The sequence below is a fragment of the Lepisosteus oculatus genome, unplaced genomic scaffold (genome assembly GCF_040954835.1).
Source record: "Lepisosteus oculatus isolate fLepOcu1 unplaced genomic scaffold, fLepOcu1.hap2 HAP2_SCAFFOLD_45, whole genome shotgun sequence".
Taxonomy (NCBI): Eukaryota; Metazoa; Chordata; class Actinopteri; order Semionotiformes; family Lepisosteidae; genus Lepisosteus; species Lepisosteus oculatus.
Window position 1 is genome coordinate 688,876 of NW_027167988.1, and position 24,020 is coordinate 712,895.

General features: G+C 43.9%; 3 non-coding genes and 1 pseudogene across 3 annotated transcripts; 2 read left to right on the forward strand and 2 right to left on the reverse strand.

Moving 5' to 3' along the window:
• Positions 1 to 4,006: 4,006 nt before the first annotated feature.
• LOC138229388 (U1 spliceosomal RNA) lies at positions 4,007 to 4,170 on the reverse strand. Its single transcript, XR_011185808.1, has one exon. It is a non-coding gene; the product is annotated as a U1 spliceosomal RNA (small nuclear RNA).
• A 1,807-nt stretch (positions 4,171 to 5,977) lies between these two features.
• Positions 5,978 to 6,096, forward strand: LOC138229322 (5S ribosomal RNA). Its single transcript, XR_011185753.1, has one exon. It is a non-coding gene; the product is annotated as a 5S ribosomal RNA (ribosomal RNA).
• A 636-nt stretch (positions 6,097 to 6,732) lies between these two features.
• Positions 6,733 to 6,913, reverse strand: LOC138229439 (U1 spliceosomal RNA; annotated as a pseudogene).
• Positions 6,914 to 17,761: 10,848 nt separating this feature from the next.
• On the forward strand, positions 17,762 to 17,833 carry trnag-ucc (transfer RNA glycine (anticodon UCC)). The gene has a single exon. It is a non-coding gene; the product is annotated as a tRNA-Gly (tRNA).
• The last annotated feature ends 6,187 nt before the right edge of the window (positions 17,834 to 24,020 follow it).

Genomic DNA, 24,020 nt, shown 5'->3' on the forward strand with positions numbered 1-24,020 from the left:
ATAAAATGTTTAAACCGGTGTTTTATATCCTTACAGGCCCTGAGTAGTTAAAAAGTATCAGCAGGCCGGAAGAGAGTGGCCCAAGCTGGACTCTATAGAAAGCACTCCCTGGATGCTCCTCTCCTGATTGGATTCAAACAGTACCTTACCAAGGATCTGGGAGTGGCAAATTATTCTCAGGAGGTATTTATTTTTTAAAGGCATTTAAAATTAAGCAATGGTATCTTCATTGTAAATGTTTTTATTTCTTAGCTTAAAATTCACCCATGTGAAATGATGTCAGCCATAAACATCATGACTTTTGTCTGTCAAAATATATTATATAATATATTTCCTACCTGAATCTATTCTACTTAAATTATTACATTATACACAATTTGAGTTCATTTTAAAAAGTAAAAGGTAATGAAAGGAATGCATTTTCATAAGAAAGATAATACCGATATGCATGTGATAATCTTCCTTATATCATGTAGTGCGTCATTTGGACACTTTGTGGGCTTGAAATACAAAGAAAATCATGTTCTATGGTACAAGATAAATACAAAACTTAAGCTTCTTTATAAAGCATAAGCAATCATTTATTACATCGCTTCTTGAATTAAATCTTTTGACAAGAGGTAAGACTTCTGTTACATTTAAACCCATGTTTAGCTGTGTTTTTTAGATTTAACTGAACCAATTTCTGTGTGTGATAATGTCCTTGAATTCTGACAACATCACACTAAATTACATGATATAAAACAGCTAATGTTTCTAGAGATAAAGTTTCTGAGATGCTTCTAATTACTTTTTATTACCAGGGACAGTTTAATTCACCTTGTACAGTACTGTAAGACCAAGATACTTTTTTTAAAAGTTATTTAACATTTTATAGAACTTTGTCTACTATGGCAACATGATGTGCTTGGTGAAACTTGGAAAAATACTGCTTGGCCACTTATCTTAAGATAAAGATAGGATAAAGGTTTATCTTTTGCACCTACCTGACCCCCAGGGAAGGCCAATGCTTTCTAAGTTGATGGTTCCCTACAGTAGACTGTACTTTAATTTCAAAGGTAATGTATATTGACCCAAATCAGTTTTGGAATCCAATCTACTGACGAGATGGAGCACATCCTTTTTTCAGGATTTTAGCATCATACGTTTGGTATATTTAGTCCCTAATGCTGAAAGAAATGATCATAGAACATTTGGACACTTTGTGGGCTTGAAATACAAAGCAAATCATGTTCTATGGTACAAGATAAATACAAAACTTAAGCTTTTATTTTAATTAGATTTGTTTATAAAGCATAAGCAATCATTTATTACATTAATATATGTGAAAATAACATTTTAGCATCATACGTTTAGTATATTTAGTCCCTAATGCTGAAAGAAATGATCATAGAACATGACATCTAACCTTACCTGCGGTGTTTTTAATCCCTATTGCTCAATGCACGGTGAAAGCATTCCATACATGTGTCTGACAATGAGGAATGGGCCCCTGAGACAGTCATTTGCCTGTTTCACAAATGATCGTATTTTACTAGAGATTCTGTTTGGGATTCAGATGTGCATTCGGACAGCAATCCCTTTCAAGAAATGATACGTTCTGGATGAGGTCAAAGGTGCTGGAACACTGTATCTAGGATGTGTTTGCAGAGACTGTGTGTCTCCTGCTTCAACGCAGTGATAAACAGATGTGCTCTTTTAATTTATTGGTACATGCCCAGGGCAGTAAGCAGTCTGAGGATTTATTTCCAGATGGCATAGAGCAGTGAAGCAGTGAAGTAGTGCAAAACACTGGATCATTATATTATTAGAATCTATTCTACTTAAATTATTACATTATACTCAATTTGAGTTCATTTTAAAAAGTAAAAGGTAATGAAAGGAATGCATTTTCATAAGAAAGATAATACCGATATGCATGTGATAATCTTCCTTATATCATGTAGTGCGTCATTTGGACACTTTGTGGGCTTGAAATACAAAGAAAATCATGTTCTATGGTACAAGATAAATACAAAACTTAAGCTTTTATTTTAATTAGATTTGTTTATAAAGCATAAGCAATCACTTATTACATTAATATATGTGAAAATAACATTTTAGCATCATATGTTTAGTATATTTAGTCCCTAATGCCGAAAGAAATGATCATTTGTTTAACATGCACGGGTCTGTCTCAAAGGATGCAGTACTCCTGAAGGGTCTCAAACCCTACATTTCGGATGCCTAGCTGTATCCCTCACATGTGGCACCTCAGAATGACTTCTAACCTTACCTGTGGTGTATTCAGTCCCTATTGCTCAATGCACGGTGTACATACTGCATACATGTGTCTTGAGAATGAGGAATGGGCCCCTGAGACAGTCATTTGCCTGTTTCACAAACAGGGACCTGGACCTAGACCTGGCCCGTACAGGGCTCAAACCCGCGACCTTGGCGTTATTAGCACCATGCTCTAACCAACTGAGCTAACCGGCCTCACGACAGTGCTCCTCTCTGTGCTGCAAAAAATCAAACTCAGGGAATTTCTTTTGTCCTCCTTTGAATAGAAAGCCGTGTAATTCAGTGTACGGGCTTTCTCGTGCAGTTTCATGGTTCTTGTAACCCAAATCCTACACTGGCCTGAAGTGCCCCCCCATTTCACAGCATTTTTCAGCTGATTTAAAATGTACCTAAAGGAGAAGCATTATTGAAGACCATCAATTACCAAGAGCTTTTGTCAAAGGTCTTGGTGGTCATTTTGAATGACCACAGAGCGCTGTGACCTCGGTTTTACATCTCATCCAAAAGACAGCGCCCTTTTACAACACAGCATCTCCGTCACTATACTGGGGAATTGGGACCCGCACAGACCTCAGGGTGAGCGCCCCCCCGCCGGCACCATTAACACCGCTTCCAGCTGGAAGCTTTGTTTTTCCCTGTAGCTCATCCTCATCCAGGTACTGACCTGGCTCACACCTGCTTAGCTTCAGTGGGTTTTTAGTTGCGAGTTGCAAGGGGATGCAAGTGATGGAGCCGCTCGCTGCAAAAGCCACTGGATTGGCCGGGAATCGAACCCGAGCCTCCCGCGTGGCAGGCGAGAATTCTACCACTGAACCACCAATGCTCAGTGCCTGGGCCTTCAAAAAAGACGCTTTTTTGGTGCTCTGTGCAAAACGCGTCGACATCTGCTTCCAGCTGCAAAATGCCATTTGCGGACGCTGAAGAACTTATTTCCAAGGCAGCAGGTACAAGCGATTGGGCGTTTTAAAACCACCAGGAACAGCAAAGAGGCGCGCTTCTTTGCTTGTGCCGAAACACACCGACTGAAGGCGGACAACGTAGTCGGCAGGATTGGAACCTGTGCGGGAAGACCCCAATGGATTTCTATTCCATCGCCTTAACCACTGAGCCACGACTACAGCAAACCCCACCGCCGCTGCGTTCTTGCTACAATCTTACCTGGATCGCGAGGCGCCGGCGGAAGCCTATTTCAAAGTCGTTCTCCGTTTCAAAAAAACATTTCCAAAATACAAGCCTTGCAGACAGACACACCTCAGAGGACTAAAGGGTGGCTTCATGTCGGAATGATAAAGTCTCCCCGTCCGGACATGAAAATGCCACTTTGTTACACACAAAAAAAGAATCAACAACAGAGAAATGCCCACAAGCATTTGAAAAGCCGCACCACGTCGCACTTGAAATAGCTCTTACATTAGTGGTAGACGCAGAAATCGCCTTTTTATTTATGCTCTTATCAAACTGTCAAAGGTTTGCTTTGCGAACGCTGCAGGACATCGCACAATCTCTTTTGAACGGGGACAAACGATTTCTTATGGGGCGCAGTAAGTCCAGACGTTTAAAAAGCTCCACTCATGCCGACGATGCAGCATGAAGAAGCGCAACCTAACGTTTGACAGACAAAAACCGGGCGCCGCGACGAGCAAAATGAAATCGAACTGACAGCACACGGCGTTTCGCGCTGATTCAAAAGTATCTCCCGTATCTGATTATGGACCAAGCACATCAGGGGAGAGCACGAACGCAGTCCCCCACTACCAGAAATTATGCAGTCGAGATTCCCACATTTGGGGAATTCGCAGGGGTCAGCACAGCCGGAGTGCAATGGCCGAGCCTCGCCCTGGGTGAACCTCCTTCTTGATCAAGGTATCTCCCCTGCCAGGTAAGTATGAGTTAAACAGGCCCCTGCAAGCGGCCCGCACCCACAGCACAAATCGCGCAGCCTAGGCCACCTCCTCGCCCCGCACGCCACCGCCTCCTGCTGGGCCCACTCTTTCACACACTCACACGCCACACTAACACTCAAAAGTGTGGGCAAAACGAGAAAACGAGCGCGCCGTTTCCTACACATCTGCAGTCGCCGTTGCGCATTCGCAGCATGTCCCGGGATGCAATTCGGCCTCATTTGCATAACTCCAGACCGGCAGATCGCCACGCAAGCTCGCGACGTGCGCCTGCCACACACCGAACAAACCTTTTCAGCAATTTCCAAAAAACGGGCCTGCTCGCCTGCCCACAAGGCTCCGTCTCTAACCTGCTCTCCAGAGCCTGCTGCCTTCTGTGCTTTTCTCTCGGCACCGCTGCAGTGCACACAACTCCTGCAGCGGGAGGGGGGGAGAAAGTTCCCGCGCTCCGCCGCAGGGAAGGCTCGCTCCGTGCGCACACGTCCTTTCGATGCCAGTCCAACAAGTGCTCCGCATTAGCTGCGACGGGGCTCCGGCGTGTCGCACCTCACCTCACCTCGCACTGCCCCCTCCTTGAATGTCTGCCGCTGGGCATGCCCCGCTCTCCTCCGCCTTATCTTATCGCGTGTGAGCACCGACAATGGCCACAATGCCGGGGAATGGCACCTGTAAAGTGTTAATTGGGGCACAGGAACAGCCCGTCTCGTCTCGGGGGGGCCGGCTTCAGAGACAATACAGCAAACACAGCGGGGCGGGGGAAGAAGACGACACCACACATGCGGTTACATTCAGCTCCGGCGGGAACGAGACATTTGTCGGTCTTTTCAAGTGCCGAGAGCCGAGCAATCCTTCACTTGTATCGTTTCTCCCCGGTGACTAGATCTGGCCCTGCGACTCTCGACTGGGCTCACCCCCGGGGCAGCCCAGCAGGTGTGAGCCTGGCCGGCACCCGGATGGGAGATTCCACCCCGGAAAAGCTCCGGTTGCTGCTTCTCCTGCAAGAGGTGTGACTGGGACCAGTAGGGAGCGCTCACCCTGCGGGCTGTGTGGCTCTCTTACACCCCAGCCTCCTGATGGCGACACTCTGCTGCACAAACAGGCGCCGTCCTTCGGGGGAGGCGTCAAACCGAGGTCCCGACCCTCCTTGGCCATTAGGAAACCCCAGGGCGTCTCTCAAAAAGAGACGCCGGGGGTGTCCCTCTGGTGTTAGTGCTCCCCTTTACCCATCAGTCGGGGTCTCCTCCTAATCCCCGTCTCACCTGTAACAATCAATGACGAGGCCCCCCTGTCCGTGAGATTTAGTACTCGCGCAAGAGACCGGGGGCAGAGCGCGAACGCGGTCCCCCGCCCCCCACAAAGTGCGCGCTCCGGGTTCCCTCTCGGGGCCCTGCAACACAGCGGAAGGGCAGCGAGAAGGAGCCTCTTGCTCTGACGCCACAAGGCCACAAGAGGGCGGAGGCGCCGCGCGCCCGGCCGACGTGTTGGACCGGTGCGCTTTACGTGCTGAAATAAACACGCGAAAGCCCCGAAATGTTTCCAGAGTGCTGTGCACTGGAGGTTTTTGTCTGGTGAAGACTTGCCTGGTGCTCCTCCGTGCAGATTGTTTGTCCTCCTCCAGTGCGGGACGAGCTAACACAAGGGAGCGCATTCGCCAACATCCAGGCACGCAATGCGATTTGGAAAGCAGCTTCTTTCCAAAGAGTTGCACACGAACGATCCTTCAGTCCCGCTCGGGGGGCACGGAACCCCCGCCACACACAGCTTCAAGTAGCGAGTCAGGGGCTGGGGCTTTCGCTTACGGCCACACCACCCTGAACACGCCCGATCTCATCTGGTCTCGGAAGCTAAGCAGCGTCGGGCCTGGTTAGTACTTGGATGGGAGACTGCCTGGGGATACCAGGTGCTGTAAGCTTTTGCTCTCCCGGCCAGCAGGGGTCGCCGTTGGTGCCGTAGGCTTTGGGAGGAAAACCTGCAGGATGGAAAGGTGATCTATAGCCTCATCTCTAGGGATGTTTTGTTGCTGTGGCATGTGTGTGACCCATATTCAAAAAAAAAAACCTGTCTGTAAAACGAATATCGAAGCTGCCTCTAAATCTGCAAATGAAGATGAGTCGATAAACCACTCGTTTTTCGTCTAACTAGACATATATTCATTTGTTACCGATTTCATTCATTGAGCACGGATACAATAGAGGTAAAGCCATTCACTGTTTGACATGTCTGCACTGGTACAGAACCGAGCAATCAGAAAACGGGTGAAACTGTCTTTAGACTCAGCATACAGTACCGAGGCCCCCCATGACCAAATAAAGGCTAACTTCGATAATCAACCTAAAGAACGCAGACTACAGCAAAACGACTGACTTTGAAAAGGGAATGAACGTCCGGAAGGAGTAGTGGAACTAGCTTGAGATGCTTCTCCGGACCCCTAACTAAAAGCCAGCGAGAACCAGCAGCGGCGTCCACTCCTGTCGAACCGGGATCCTTCCGCAGCCACGCAGCTCGTGGTGTCCTAACCCTCTCGTATCTGATTTTGGACCAAGCACATCAGGGGAGAGCGCGAACGCAGTCCCCCACTACCAGAAATTATGCAGTCGAGATTTCCACATTTGGGGAATTCGCAGGGGTCAGCACAGCCGGAGTGCAAAAATGACTCTGTTTTCTCCCCGAGCGAGGAGGAAGGAGAGCATGGCGATGGGGACAGCTGGAACCCCTCCACCCCTCCCTCTACCCCCTTCCTTGAAATGGACTCCGTGAATGCTTTTACTGCTGCCACCCTGATGAAGGCTCATTCAGAGGATGGCTGGCAGGAAATTGGTAAGATGAAAAAGAAAAAGAAGAAGGTAACAGGTGAGACCGAAGAGAAATGTGTTTTGTAAAGACTGGTTCCACTTTCTTATCTAATATGGCTCTAAACATAATTTCTCTTAACACCAGAGGTATCAATGACAGAGTGAAATGCCAGTCTGTCTTTGATTACCTCCAGCAGAGAGAGGGAGATGTGTTGATGTTGCAGGAGTGTGCTTTAGCCTATCAAGAGAGGTATAAAAGCTTTGAAGATAGGTGGGATAAAGGGCCTTCTGTTTGGTCAGGGGACAATAACAACAGAGCCTCTGGCGTGGCTATTCTTTTCAAAGGATGGGCTTTCAAATTGAAAAGTATTCAGAGGGTCATAGATGGCAGGTTGCTGTGTGTGGATGTGGAATGGGGGACCGTTAACCTGCGGCTAATCAATGTGTATTGTCCTACTGACGTGGGAGGAAGGGTGGAGCTACTCAAGGCACTCTCTCCCCTATTGTTATGTAGCACAGACGTGATAGTGGGAGGGGATTTTAATTGTATCTTAGAGCACACAGACAGGCAGTCTAGCTCTCCGATAAAATTGGATTCCAGCTCACTGGCCCTGCAAAACTTAGTTCAAGACTTTAAACTCTCAGACACATATAGATGTATATATCCCACAACTGCAGGATATACATGGTCAGGGAGGAATAGCAGCTCCAGAATTGACTATTGCTTTGTCTCAGAGAGAGTGAAAGTTGTTGGGGTCAATCTTCAGCCTGTCTTCTTCTCAGATCATCAGGCTTTAGGGTGTAGAGTGGAACTCCAGGGCGGGACTGTCTTTGGCCCAGGCCTCTGGAAACTCAACACAAAGCTGCTAGAGAACGAGGGGGTAGTATCCCGCTACAAGGAGAAACTATCACAGTGGCTGTCCTTGCAGTGTCTGTACGGGTCAGTAGGAGAGTGGTGGGAGGAGGTGAAGGTGAGGACAAAGGCCTTTTTCATGGCTGAGGGAAGGAAGGCTGCTGCCAGACGGAGAGGAGTGCTAGCCAGGAAACAGAGGCAGCTGCAGCGTCTCTACATGATGCTGCACAGTGGCTTCGATGTGCTCGAGGATATCACCCTTTTAAAAAAGGAGATCCGGAGCATAGCCGAAGAAAGTAGTCGAGGAGTGCTGTTAAGAAGCAGAGTGCAGTTCTTGGAAGAAAATGAGAAGTGTACTCGCTTCTTTTTCAGGAAAGTGGTAGGCTCCAAGTCTGTCATGGAAAGTGTAGTTGATGAGGAGGGACGAGAGAGAACAGAGCCGAGTGCTATCCTCTCCTGCACCGAGGCCCTCAAGACTGTACAGCTCTACAGAGGTAAAGGATGAAGAAATTCATTTTTTTACCTCAAAGCTAGAAAACGTTTTGAGTGAAGAAGATAGGGAAGTACTTGAGAGGGATTTGACAGTAGAAGAGCTGAGACAGGCTATGGAGAGCTTACAGAAGGGGAAAACTCCGGGTGCTGACGGGCTCCCTAAAGAATTTTATTGCACCTTTTGGGATCTGCTTCAGGATCCGCTACTGCTCCTATTCGAGGGAAGCTATAAGACAGAATTGCTGCCTGACTCCGGCCAAGCCCGCGGAAGCTGGTGTAGTGTGCTCTCACGAGGCACCAGTTCTGTAGGGTTTGGGCATTTACGGGGACAATTATTAATTGTAGCCAAAAATTATTTTTGTGTAAGTCACAAAAATAATTCTTTTAATGGCTTTAGAATCCAACTATGCGATATAACTCAAACAACGCACACACACAGGTACTAATACACGAGGATACATTTATTAATACATAGAATATGCATGTAAACCTAACAGATCTTATCGAGAGGGTTATCAGAATACAAAAGGTATATATTCATTCAGTTACAAAGAGTTACATATATCAAGAGGACATACGTTCAGTATATCATTCATCTAGACCGTTTCATAATTGAACTTGATTACAACTTCTACATTAGATACTCAAAACAAGTACATAACTCTTAAGAATTAAACTGATATCAACTGGTTGGGATAACAATGGAATTCTCGAGCTGTAATGCAGTGAAGTTGAATACTCATCCAATCTCTCGGGATTCAGATCTCCTGTGGGCACAAAGGAACAGTTGCAGGCTGTTGATGTCCAATCCGCACTCTCTGGCTAGGTGCCAGGCTGTAATGTGCTGCTTGCGACGGTGCGCTGCTGATGCTCACTGACCGGCTAGTTAGTGTTGGCTTTAACTAGCAAAGTTTGTGCACAGGAGAAAAGATGACTGTGGGTCCCAGCAGGGCAGGAAGAGGACCGATTCGTTCCTGATGAAGCGCTTGTTCTGAATAGTGATTCAGCTGTCCACAGTTCCGACCTGTTCACGAGGTTTGCTGCTGATGCTAACCTCGGGTGGATCCTCTGGTTATTCGTGGCAACCTCCGCTCTCGACTCTTAGAACAGAGGAAAGTACTGGCACTCGGACACACTGGCCGTTCCGTGGTTGTCCGGGCTGAGTCTCAGGATGGTCAGGAGGCGCGCTGTGAGAATGTCCTGCCCTTGGGAGCCTTCTGCTCCTGGGCCGTCCTGCCATGGAATTGTCTTGCACCCCTGGAATTCTCCTTAGAATTCTCCTACTGGAATAGTCCTACTAGTTCTCCTTCTCCAGGCTCTCTGTTGCCTGTTTTTACCTGGAGGAACTTCAGCTTGTCATTGGCTGAAAGTTTAATGGGCATCAGAGTCCCACATGGGTTACATGGCCCTACCAGTCCCTGACTGGTTGATCAAGGTGAGATATGAGTCACTTACTCCTGACACCTAGGAATGCAATCCAGATGTCCATCTGGCACTCCCTAGACAGATAGGCGCCAATGGATGACCATTGATCATGATAGCCAGGCTTAGCTAAGTGCATCCCCATTTGGGAGCTGTCCCTTATCAAAAGAAAACATCTTTAAATCAGCCTGCATGAATAGTTTCTCTGTGGCTGCACCACAGAGATGAAGAGAGAGATGGGGCCTCATTTGGGAAAGCACAGCAGCCCTTAATTCTGTCTTATTAACAAGCATTGCCTCTACATATCCCCCCTTTTTGAAGGTCACGAGGTCCTGAGGCGTTGTTGCCTTCAAAACAAAACAGAGTTAAGTGATGTCCCTTGTAATTAGAACATTAACCTTAAATGTCCACATTACTCCTCGAGAATTCATACCGGAACCAGCATTGGGAACAAACAGGATGAATAACATCTGGAGTATGTATAAACACGGTAGGAGACATCATCTCAGTCTAGGCATTACAAATCAGGAAGTTCACTGTCAGTATCTGATACCTCTGTAGGCAGATATTTGGGGAAGAGGTAACTTCCTTTCTTTTGAAATGGTACCTTTGACTCATTCGTGCTACCCGGAGTACATCTTGATGTAAGAGTACAGCATTCAGAGTACATTGTCAGTCATGATCCAGCTTCCCAGCAGCAGTGTTACAATAACACCGGTTCCTGTTCCCAGCCCCCCTGATGAACCATGACACCTGTGTTGGGCACCTGCCAGGGTGGTTTGGAGGTTTGTTCCATTAAAGCAAACTAACTACCTGTACGTCTTCAGTGCTTACTGTTTCTTGGATTTCTATCCAATTCAATAGTGTGGCACCTGAAGGCATCCACGACCTCAAGTTTGGTCTTATGTTGTCTGGTTCCAGACCGTACAGTGTTAAGTAACCATGCTGTACTATGGCCTCCTTGGGAACTTGCAGGAAACTGTTGGTTAGGTAGCTGCATTGTGGTAGCTGTATCATGCCTGTCACAAGTTATAGTGACAGTTAAATGTCAGTGTGGTGCAGCTTGTAAAATCCTTTTCCACATTTGTGGTTTGTTGATGTTTTTTCTGTCTGCCAAAGTTGTATTTTGACATCCGGACTGGGGGACTTTATCATTTGAACGTGAAGCCAGCCTTAAACCCTCTGAGGCGTGTCTGTCTGCCGGCACGAATCTTGTGAAAGGTATTTTTTTTTTTTTAACGGAGAGCGACTTTAAAAAGGTTTCCGCAGCCACCTCGCACTCCGTGTTAGATTATAGGAGAAATGCGGCGGCAGCGAGCTCGCTTTTGTCATGGCCGAGTGGTTAAGGCGATGTACTCGAAATGCGTTGGGGACTCCCCGCGCAGATTCGGAACTTGCCGACTCCGGCGTCTGCCGCACGTCGCCTTGTGCCTGCGCGGCAAAGGCAAAGTGCCGCTTCTCCTTTCCCGGTACTATAAAAACGCTAAATCGCTTGGCCCCGCTGCCATGGAAAGCAGTTCCTCAGATTACCACACATTCTGCGTTCGCACCTCTGGTGCTCTACTTATGCCTTTGAAAACCCAATGAATAAAGCTGAAAGAACCGACACGATATGTAGGTGCTCGTAAAGCACGCAGTAAAGAACTGTTAACAGCAAGGGTTTCAGTGGGTTAACTGAGGAGAAGGCGTGATCGCTAATTGTTGACTTTTTATTTGGTGTTAGAAACACTCTTACTGTGCATGACGTGCAACAAATGTAGCCACAGAAATTGCATCACGCTTTCATGTATGCTATTGCAGACACCAACATTGCCTAGATAGAAAACCGAAATAGCCGTGGGTTTGCTTGCTGGTCTGAAGGATCTCTCTTCGAATCTCTATCATTTGTCAATGGAAGTAAAAGGCGCCGCAATCTCATACGTTCAGAATCAAACCCGCAGCTGTTGTTCGACTTTATTTCTTGACTAATTACAACTGAGTGTCGCATGAGCAGTTACGTAAACTTGTCTGGTATATTTGAACACAAATGCCGTTCTTCAATTAAAACTAACAGTACATTGTCAGGAACATTCAGTTCTATACAAACAAGAGACAGACAAGAGAATATTTCTACCTTCCATGTGGACTACGTGTTGACTTACTGATCGGAATAATTGAAAAGTTCGGGTTCATAGCCGATGCAGTGCGTACAAATTAGAACAACAGCAACGCTGAGCTCTCAGCACCGTACTGAGCCCAGGTGTTTTTCTAAAGCTGTCAGGTGCAGTTCATTTACATGAAGGAAATCTCTTACTGGGTACGATTACAATACAGTAAGTAGCACAGGCTACTTAGGGAGTAGCCTGATGCGTTTAAAAACGACCCGAGCCAGGCAGAAGTCGAACCTACAATCTCCTGATCCGTAGTCAGACGTGTTATCCATTGCACCACTGACCCTGGTGCAACACTGCAGGACTGCAACCCGGTGAGCTCAGCACTGCAACTAGTAAAATACCCCCGGTCCATTCTTTTCCAAAAGTGAGAAACACCTGTTTTCTACATTTTGTCTGTTTTAAAACCATATCTCTTTAAACCAAACCAAGAGTTTGTCTTTTGCACTGATATTCTGATTCATTTCGATTTCAAAGAAAAAAAAAACATTACCTTCCAAAGCATCATAAAATTGTCCCTTCCTCCAGACTCTACTTCTCTCTTGTAGTAGTACAGCAGACCTTTCCAGGTGAGAAGATCACAGAGTCCGAAATGAGCTTCCTCCATCAAGCAAAGTACCTGAACATGACTCTGTCATCATAAAAGCGCCCCTGTAATAAAGAAATTCAATCTGAAATCAAGAGGGCAGTTGCCTACTGAAATACAAGAAGTCATCAATTTTAACCTAGCAACACATTAAAGGCTGCATCTATACAAGTACGATTCTAGAAATGCTCACCAGATTACGTTTTAAGAAGGAACTGCGCTTCAGGTTCTGCCGAGATCTTAACTCGGATGGCAGGATTCAGAGTCCGGAGTGCGGACTGATTGCGCACGGAGGGTCCATATACTGTGGATCCCTCAGTGATCTTCCGCGTGTTCAAACAGCCAGCGTGTGACTCCCCTGTCCCCGTGACCTCATTGCTCTGCTCTCTCCTCTGTGCAGCCGAGCCCGATTCACGGTAAAGTGAAAAAAAATATGCCCTCAACGTGAGATTTACTCTGGAGCGAGGATAGATGTTACCTTTTTATCATTGAACAGGATGTATGTGATGTGGCGACTAGGTTCAATTTTGTATCCTCTTTAAAAGATTAAGGACTGGGGTGAGCGTGATTTACCACCCTTTCAGCTAAGAACCCGACGTGCGCACCGTTTAAGCTGCATAGACTCGGTCGTTTAACTCTTCTCCATTAGCAGGGTTAAGGTTAAAGAAAAAAAACATTGCTGACTTCTTTTTTTTTTGCCAGCTGCTAGCGCTGATTAGCAAGGTTTGTATTTCATGTTTTGCAACTTGCATCCATTTTAAGAAAAACAAGTCATGTTAAAGACAGGAAATGAATACTTGCATTTAATTAAGTCTAGCCGTAGGTGGTTATCCACTGGGATTCAGACCCAGGGCCGCCTGTTTACTAGACAGGCGCTTTAACCAACTAAGCCACAGCGCCCCGGGAGTGCTGTCCTTTTGCAGCCACTTGGACACACCACTCAGCCACATCTGCATTCGGTGTGTGCTCCGCCTGCTCGCTGAGCAAGTTGCCACCTTTACATACAATAGCAACATCGACACCAAGAGAAAGGATGACAAATGGCTTTTATCTGGAACTTTTCATGTCCAAGGAGCTCAATGTGCTTTCTGTGTACAACAGGGCCACTGAACTCCACGCTGGCCACTGAACCACAGCAGTGGCTTGCTGGCTTGACATCTCCCAAGGAAAATGTTGAAATCGCATGTGGAACAGGAAAATGACCCTCGAGTATGAGGGAAAAAAAAGAAAAAGATCATCTGGAGCACGCCAACCCAGTTGGGACAGCCCAGTTTTGTTGATGAGGTGGCCGAGTGGTTAAGGCGATGGATTGCTAATCTATTGTGCTTTGTACGCATGGGTTCAAATCCCATCCTCGTCTGTTTCCATTCTGTTTTTGATCCCTATTGCTCAATGCACAGTGAAAGCATTGCATACATGTGTCTGACAATGAGAAATGGGCCCCTGAGACAGTCATTTGCCTGTTTTACAAATGATCGTATTTTACTAGAGATTCTGTTTGGGATTCAGATGTGCATTCGGACAGCAATCCCTTTCAAGAAATGATACGTTCTGGATGAGGTCAAAGGTGCATCATTTGGACACTTTGTGGGCTTGAAATACAAAGAAAATCATGTTCTATGGTACAAGATAAATACAAAACTTAAGCTTTTATTATAATTAGATTTGTTTATAAAGCATAAGCAATCATTTATTACATTAATATATGTAAAAATAACATTTTAGCATCATACGTTTAGTATATTTAGTCCCTAATGCTGAAAGAAATGATCATAGAACATTCCTTCTAACCTTACCTGCGGTGTTTTTGATCCCTATTGCTCAATGCACAGTGAAAGCATTGCATACATGTGTCTGACAATGAGAAATGGGCCCCTGAGACAGTCATTTGCCTGTTTCACAAATGATCGTATTTTACTAGAGATTCTGTTTGGGATTCAGATGTGCATTCGGACAGCAATCCCTTTCAAGAAATGATACGTTCTGGATGAGGTCAAAGGTGCTGGAACACTGTATTTAGGATGTGTTTGCAGTTATTCTGTGTTTCTAGCTTCAACCCAGTGATATATATATATATATGCTCACTGATTTTTTGGTACATGCCCTGGGCAATAATCATTATGAGGATTTATTTCCATATGTGCTAGAGGTAGTGTTGTGAAATTCTTCAACACACTGGAACGCAGGTTTAAACCTGCACTCTTACTCCTTAAATACCAACAAATGCAGATATGTAGCAATCATATTGTAGCTGACACTCATTTGCCTGTTTCACAAATGATCATATTTTACTAGAGATTCTGTTTGGGATACGGATGTGCATTCTGACAACAATCTCTTTCAAAAAATGATTTTACCTTATCGCAGCTTTGCCCCTCTTGCCTCTTTGGAAAATATCTCCATCTTCTGGTCGTTGTTGGTAATGTCTAGACAATATCTCCATCTTGTGGTCGTTGTTGGTAATGTCTAGACAATATCTCCATCATGTGGTCGTTGTTGGTAATGTCTTCTTATGCCCTTTTTTATTTCAATTCTTTATTGATTCTAGAATCTCTACAATAGAGCTGAAAATATCAGTTTTGTAGCAGACAATATGACATTAGTTATAGTCCAATTAAGACTTTATTACCCTGTTTGTAACATAACAAATTAAAATTGATTAAAACTAAGTTTGGAACACCAGGGAACATAAAAAATGATTTTTAGGAAAACCATGAGGTTCTCTGTGTCCGATGCCTGCAAGGGGAGAAAGCTAGAATCCTTTGCTTTTTCAAAATTTGAAAATAAACATCATATAACAACAGCTTTCATTTCTAGGAGTGAAAAATAACCATTTTTGAAGACATATTAGTTTCTAAAACACTACAATAAAGTTAAAAACATCCGTTTTATATTACTTTTAGTATTTTTAGTGAAATTAGTCATTTATTGCACTATTTTTAATATAATCTCTAATTAAAAGTGAATAGAATTAAGTTTGGAGCAACAAGGAACACAAAAAAAAAAGATTTTATGGAAAAAAATGGTCTTCTGTGCCAGGTGCCTGCAAGGGGAGAAAGCTAGAATCCTACCCAGGCTCCTGGAGCTCTGTCCTGGCTAAAGGAGGGTGAATCCATCCCCTTCAAAGCTCCATGAAAAAATGATCATTTAAAATTTGAAAAAAAAACATCATATAACAACAGTTTTCATTCATAGGAGTGAAAAACAACAATTTTTGAAGACATATTAGTTTCTAAAACACTACACTAGCCAGCAGCCATATCACCCTGCAACTCACAACTGGCAACCCACTGAAGCTAAGCAGGTGTGAGCCTGGTCAGTACCTGGATGGGAGACCTCCTGGGAAAAACTAAGGTTGCTGCTGTTTTTCACTAAGTGGGGCCAGCAGGGGGCGCTCACCCTGTGGTCCACGTGGGTCCTAATGGCCCAGTATAGTGATGGGGACACTATACTGTAAACAGGTGCCGTCCTTCGGATGAGACGTAAAACTGAGGTCCTGACTCTCTGTGGTCATTAAAAATCCCAGGGCGTTTCTCGAAAAGAGTAGGGGTGTAACCCCGGCGTCCTGGCCAAATTTCCCGTTGGCCTTAACCAATCATGGCCTCCTAATAATCCCCATCTATGAATTGGCTTCATTACTCTCTGCTCTCCTCCCCACTAATAGCTGATGTGTGGTGAGCGTTCTGGCGCACTATGGCTGCCGTCGCATCATCCAGGTGGATGCTGCACATTGGTGGTGGAGGGGAGACCCCATTACCTGTAAAGCGCTTTGAGTGGAGTGTCCAGAAAAGCGCTATATAAGTGTAAGCAATTATTATTATTAATTACAATAAAGTTGAAAACATCCGTTTTATATTACATTAATTTTTATGAAATTAGTCATTTATTGCACTATTTTTAATAAAATCTCTAATTAAAAGTGATTAAAATTAAGTTTGGAACAACAAGGAACACAAAAAAAAAAGATTTTAAGGAAAAAAATATTGTCTTCTGTGCCAGGTGCCTGCAAGGGGAGAAAGCTAGAATCCTACCCAGGCTCCTGGAGCTCTGTCCTGGCTAAAGGAGGGTGAATCCATCCCATTCAAAGCTCCATGAAAAAATGATATTTTTAAATTTGAAAAAAAAAAACATTATAGAACAACATCTCTTGGTCCACAGAGTGCAAAAATCCAACTTTGAAGAAAATCCATTGACTGATCCCCGAATCCTGAAGTTTCTTCGCATGATATCGGGCTTGCAACCACTTTCTGGAAAATGATGAAAAATGCCAAAAATGAAAAAAAAGTTATCAATTCTAGAGCCTAAGAGGAAAATAAGACAAATGTATATCTCCAAATAATTTTATGTGCTTCAGAAGAGCCCAGGAAAGTTTTTTGCATACATGAAACCACGCCCGTTTGCACGTAAGCAGACATGGTTGCACACACGACTGCATGAAAGCACGCGTGCATGCAAAATCATCCTGTTAAGCATTTGAAAAGCCGCACCACGGCGCACTTGAAATAGCTCTTACATTAGTGGTCGACACAGGAATCGCCTTTTTATTTACGCTCTTACCAACGCGATGGAAAGCAAAACAAAGCAAAGCAGAGCAAAACAAAACGAACAAACGCAAAACCCTCACGTCCCGCACTTGCATATAACGCCGTTACGTGTCCAAGCAGTATTGTACGTCATCCTAGCACTGCACCCCGGGGCGTACGGTATATGGGAATGAGCACACGCCACGAATCGTCTGAAATCACTCCCTACAGCTGTAAGGCGCCTTGAAGCGTGCACCCCCAACATTCTTCTTTGCGCATCTGTGAAAGGTAAACTCTTGAGCAAACTCTGAACCAGCTCTAAGGAAACTAATCCGATTAGACGTTACTTTGACTCATCCTTTAACAGTTTTCAGTCTCTGTCTTTAAACACCTTGCTCAGTCACATTCAAGCCACAAGTACTCTTCTCGGATGTTGCACAAACAAATCCTAATGTCTTGAAAGCATTGCAGCATGTTTGTGTCCCACTTCCCGTGGCTGCAGGACGACTGACACGAACGGACAAACTCAATCTGTGGCGTTTAGCGTGACATAGTCTTGCAGGCATCGTGCTGTCTTACTGCAATACTATACCACTTGAGGAAACAGTCCATCTGGCCATGAAACTCATTTGAACGTCTAGCTACAGCAACTAACAATAACATGATTTATTCAGGATGTGTGGAATCAGCACGTCCCGGAGACAGCTTCTGAAATCGTGAGCATTCTCTGGTGGTGTCCTGGAGGGCTCCCCCAGGCATGTGTTGGTGGTATAGTGGTGAGCATAGCTACCTTCCAAGCAGTTGACCCGGATTCGATTCCCGGCCAACACAGTGGCAAGTGTTTTCAAATGCTGTCACAAGCCTTGGATTGTGACAAGCGAAGCCTTTTGAAAAAGCTAAAGCACTGCAAAACGGAATTGAAGGAGAATCTTACAGGGGATTCTGAGCGGTGTCTAAATAAATAAATTCACAGCGTCCGCGGATGGCATTTTGCAGCTGGAAGTAGATGTCGACGCTTTTTGCACACAGCACCAAAAAAGCGTCTTTTTTGAAGGTACAGGCATTGAGCATTGGTGGTTCATTGTTAGAACTCTCGCCTGCCATGCAGGAGGCTTGGTTTCGATTCCTGGCCAATGCAGTGGCTTTTGCAGCAAACGGCTCCATCACTTGCATCCCATCTTTTGCAACTCTCAACTGAAAACCCACTGAAGCTAAGCAGGTGTGAGCCAGGTCAGTACCTGGATAGGGTGAGCTACAGGGAAAAACAAAGCTTCCGGCTGGAAGTGGTGTTAATGGGGCCAGCGGGGAGGCGCTCACCCTGAGGTCTGTGCGGGTCCCAATCTCCCAATATAGTGACGGAGAAGCTGTGTTGTAAAAGGGCGCTGTCTTTTGGATGAGATGTAAAACCGAGGTCATAGTGCTCTGTGGTCATTAAAAATGACCACCAAAACCTTTGACAAAAGCTCTTGGTAATTGATGGTCTTCAATAATGTTTCTCCTTTAGGTACATTTAAAATCAGCTGAATAATGCTGTGAAACCATGAAACTGCATGAGAAAGCCCGTACACTGAATTACATGGCTTTCTATTCAAAGGAGGACAAAAGAAATTCCCTGAGTTCGATTTTTTGCAGCACAGAGAGGGGCACTGTCCTGAGGCCGGCTAGCTCAGTTGGTTAGCGCGTGGTGCTAATAATGCCAAGGTCACGGGTTCGAACCCCGTATGGGCCATGTCCTTTTCTCCTCTCTTACCAAAGCTGTTAGGTTCCTTTCCGTGGTGAGATGGGTTGTCCTGCAACGCTGCCACACAGTCCCGACAGACAAGAGTGTTGTGGGAGAAGAGAAAAGTGTTTGAAGATTTAAGAGTGTCTTAGGTGGAGCCAAAATCAAGTGTCACAAATGCAAGTGGGAAGATTTCCAATGTTTAATATGGTCAAAATAAGCGGAAGTTACCAGCTGGTCCGGCACAGTCTGCCATGCTTTTGTCATATACTGTAAAGTGGTGTCGAACTGGAGCCTCACCATTTGCATATGTGAGGCTCCAGTTATACATCGATTGTCACATTAAATGACAAAAATGAAGAGAGGTAAAGCAGCTGGAGAGGTTCTCTTACAACTTTTGAGCTGACACAGTTTTGGAAAATGTTTCCTTCACGCTGCACTGTACAATATAGGCAGCCAAGAGTCTCCAAAACAAAACAGAATTGACAGATAGGAGAAAATTCCCACTCGTCCTGAAGTTCCCAAAATCCAGCACTGAGCGTAAACAAAGTGTCTAAGTAGTGTGGGAATGTTAAACCTAACCCTAGCTGGAGTTTGAGCAATCCAGCACTGAGAGTAAAAAGATGAGTCAAAGTAACGTCTAATCAGATTAGTTTCCTTAGAGCTGGTTCAGAGTTTGCTCAAGAGTTTACCTTTCACAGATGCGCAAAGAAGAATGTTGGGGGTGCAGGCTTCAAGGCGCCTTACAGCTGTAGGGAGTGATTCGAGACGATTCGTGGCGTGTGCTCGTTCCCATATACCTTACGCCCCGGGGTGCAGTGCTAGGATGACGTACAATACCGCTTGGGCACGTAACGGCGTTATATGCAAGTGCGGGACGTGAGGGTTTTCGTTTGTTCGTTTTGTTTTGCTCTGCTTTGCTTTGTTTTGCTTTCCATCGCATTGGTAAGAGCGTAAATAAAAAGGCGATTCCTGCGTCTACCACTAATGTAAGAGCTATTTCAAGTGCGGCGTGGTGCGGCTTTTCAAATGCTCAACAGGATGACTTCGCATGCACGTGTGCTTTCATGCAGTCGTGTGTGCAACCATGTCTGCTTATGTGCAAATGGGCGTGGTTTCATGTATGCAAAAAACTTTCCTGGGCTCTTCTGAAGCACATAAAATTATTTGGAGATATACATTTGTCTTGTTTTCCTCTTAGGCTCTAGAATTGATAACTTTTTTTAGGATTCTAGCTTTCTCCCCTTGCAGGCATCGGGCACAGAGGACCTCATGGTTTTCCTAAAAATCTTTTTTTTTGTGTTCCTTGTTGTTCCAAACTTAATTTTAATCACTTTTAATTAGATATTTTATTAAAAATAGTGCAAAAAATGACTAATTTCACTAAAAATAATGTCATATAAAACTGATGTTTTTAACTTTATTGTAGTGTTTTAGAAACTACTATGTCTTCAAAAATGGTTATTTTTCACTCCTAGGAATGAAAGCTGTTGTTATATGATGTTTATTTTCAAATTTTGAAAAAATCAAAGGATTCTAGCTTTCTCCCCTTGCAGGCATTGGACACAGAGAACCTCATGGTTTTCCTAAAAATCATTTGTTATGTTCCCTGGTGTTCCAAACTTAGTTTTAATCAATTTTAATTTGTTATTATGTTAAAAACAGGGTAATAAGTTTCTAATTGGACTATAAATAATGTCATATTGTCTGCTATAAAACTGATGTTTTCATCTCCATTGTAGAGATTCTAGAATCAACTAATAGAGAATTAAAATAAAAAAGGGCATAAGAAGACATTACCAACAACGACCATAAGATGGAGATGTTGTCTAGACATTACCAACAATGACCACAAGATGGAGATATTGTCCAAAGAGGCAAGAAGGGCAAAGCCGCGATAAGGAGATTGCTGTCAGAATGCACATCCGGATTTCAAACAGAATCTCTAGTAAAATATGATCATTTGTGAAACAGGCAAATGAGTGTCTGCTACAATATGATTGCTACATATCTGCATTTGTTGGTTTTTAAGGAGTAAGAGTGCAGGCGGTTTAAACCTGCGATCCAGTGTGTTGAAGTATTTCACAACACTACCCCTAGCACATCTGGAAATAAATCCTCATAATGATTATTGCCCTGGGCATGTACCAAAAAATCAGTGAGCATATACATATATCGCTGTGTTGAAGCTAGAGACACAGAATAAGTGCAAACACATCCTAAATACAGTGTTCCTGCACCTTTAACCTCATCCAGAATGTATCGTTTTTTGAAAGGGATTGCTGTCAGAATGCACAACTGAATCCCAAACAGAATCTCTAGTCAAATATGATCATTTGTGAAACAGGCAAATGAGTCTCTCAGGTGCCCATTGCTCATTTTCAGACACATTTATGCAATACTTTCACCATGCGTTGAGCAATAGGGATTAAAGATACCAGAGGTAAGGTTTAAAAGTGATTCTGAGGTGCAACACATCAGCGAAACAGCTAGGCATCTGAAATGCGGGGTTTGAGAGCCCTTCAGGGAACACCATACCCTAAAGGTACCAGAAGTCCACTAGTATAAGCATTAAGTCACTGTCACCCCTGTTGCAATGTGATTGCTACATATCTTCATTTCTTTGGTTTTTAAGGAGTAAAAGTGCAGGGGGTCTAAATCTGCGATCCAGTGTGTTGAAGTATTTCACAACACTACCTGTAGCCCGTCTGGAAATAAATCCTCATTCTGATTATTGACCCGGGCATGTACCAATAAATCACTGAGCATATATATATATATCACTGTGTTGAAGCTAGAGACTTGTATGTAATAATATGATGCTAAAATGTTATTTTCACATATATTAATGTAATAAATGATTGCTTATGCTTTATAAACAAATTTAATTTAAATTAAAGCTTAAGTTTTGTATTTATCTTGTACCATAGAACATGATTTTCTTTGTATTTCAATCCCACAAAATGTCCAAATGACGCACTACATGATATAAGGATGATTATCACATGCATATCGGTATTATCTTTCTTATGATAATGCATTCCTTTCATTACCTTTTACTTTTTAAAATGAACTCAAATTGTGTATAATGTAATAATGTAAGTAGAATAGATTCTAATAATATAATGATCCAGTGTGTTGCACTACTTCACTGCTTCACTGCTCTATGCCATCTGGATATAAATCCTCAGACTGCTTACTGCCCTGGGCATGTACCAATGAATTACAGGAGCACATCTATTTATCACTGCGTTGAAGCAGGAGACACACAGTCTCTGCAAACACATCCTAAATACAATGTTCCAGCACCTTTGACCTCATCCAGAACGTATCATTTCTTGAAAGGGATTGCTGTCCGAATGCACATCTGAATCACAAACAGAATCTCTAGTAAAATACGATCATTTGTGAAACAGGTAAATGACTGTCTCAGGGGCCCATTGTCCTCATTGTCAGACATATGTATGCAATGCTTTCACCGTGCATTGAGCAATAGGGATTAAAAACACCGCAGGTAAGGTTAGATGTCATGTTCTATGATCATTTCTTTCAGCATTAGGAACTAAATATACTAAACGTATGATGCTAAAATGTTATTTTCACATATATTAATGTAATAAATGATTGCTTATGCTTTATAAATAAATCTCATTAAAATAAAAGCTTAAGTTTTGTATTTATCTTGTACCATAGAACATGATTTTCTTTGTATTTCAAGCCCACAAAGTGTCCTTTGATCTCTATTCTGTGGTAATCCACGATGACCCCGTTCTTCAGGTGATTCATCATGTCCTCCCTCTCCTGTTGAGAGGCCATCCTGATCTCTTCTGCCGTGGCGTGCTTCAAACACGCCCTCTTCAACTTAGCAGGAAGCTGATCAAAAGTATTCAGGCACATCTTGCACACCAGGGGAATCCTCGCGGGTTTCCTTTGAAAATAAATAATACCATCTGTGTATAGAAACAAGCTAAGACTGATTTATAAAATTATCCTTAAAATTCTCTCTCATAGTTTGAGCATAATGATTTTATTGCATTTATATAAGAATTGCTCATTGCTCCAAAATAAATAATGGTTTCATAAAAAATTGAACACTTACTTGGTCTCAGTCACAGACTTTCAAATAGAAGCCATTGTGGAGTTCATCAACTGCAGGTCCTAGAATTGGGGAAGGAATTTTAAAAGAGAAATTGAATTACAATACAGAAGGAATGGCTGAGGGTTCACTGAAATATATAAATATACAAATTCCAAAGACTGAGTCCATAAAGAAACAACTACTTTTCATTTTCAGTATAAGAAAAAAAAACATTATCTTCCAAAGCATCATAAAATTGTCCCTTCTTCCAGACTCTACTTCTCTCTTGTAGTAGTATAGCAGACCTTTCCAGGTGAGCAGATCACAGAGTCCGAAATGAGCTTCCTCCATCAAGCAAAGTACCTGAACATGACTCTGTCTTCATAAAAGCGCCCCTGTAATAAAGAAATTAAATCCAAAATCAAGAGGGCAGTTGCCTACTGAAATACAAGAAGTCATCAATTTTAACCTAGCAAAACATTAAAGGCTGCATCTATTCAAGTGCGATTCTAGAAATGCTCACCAGATTACGTTTTAAGAAGTAACTGCGCCTCAGGTTCCGCCGAGATCTTAACTCGGATGGCAGGATTCAGAGTCCGGAGTGCGGACTGATGGCGCACGGAGGGTCCACATACTGTGGATCCCTCAGTGATCTTCCGCGTATTCAAACCGCCAGCGTGTGACTCCCCTGTCCCGTGACCTCATTGCTCTGCTCTCTCCTCTGTGCAGTCGAGCCCGATTCACGGTAAAGTGAAAAAAAAGATGCCCTCAACGTGAGATTTACTCTGGAGCGAGGATAGATGTTACCTTTTTATCGTTGAACAGGATGCATGTGATGTGGCGACTAGGTTCAATTTTGTATCCTCTTTAAAAGATTAAGGACTGGGGTGAGCGTGATTTACCACCCTTTCAGCTAAGAACCCGACTTGCGCACCGTTTAAGCTGCATAGACTCGGTCGTTTAACTCTTCTCCGTTAGCAGGGTTAAGGTTAAAGAAAAAAAAACATTGCTGACTTCTTTTTTTTTGACAGCCGCTAGCGCTGATTAGCAAGGTTTGTATTTCATGTTTTGCAAGTTGCATCCATTTTAAGAAAAACAAGTCGCGTTAAAGACAGGAAATGAATACTTGCAAGTCTAGCCGTAGGCGGTTGTCCGTAAGGACCAGTTCTGTTTGAGAAGACAGAACAAAGAAGGCACCACCGGGATTCAAAGCCAGGATC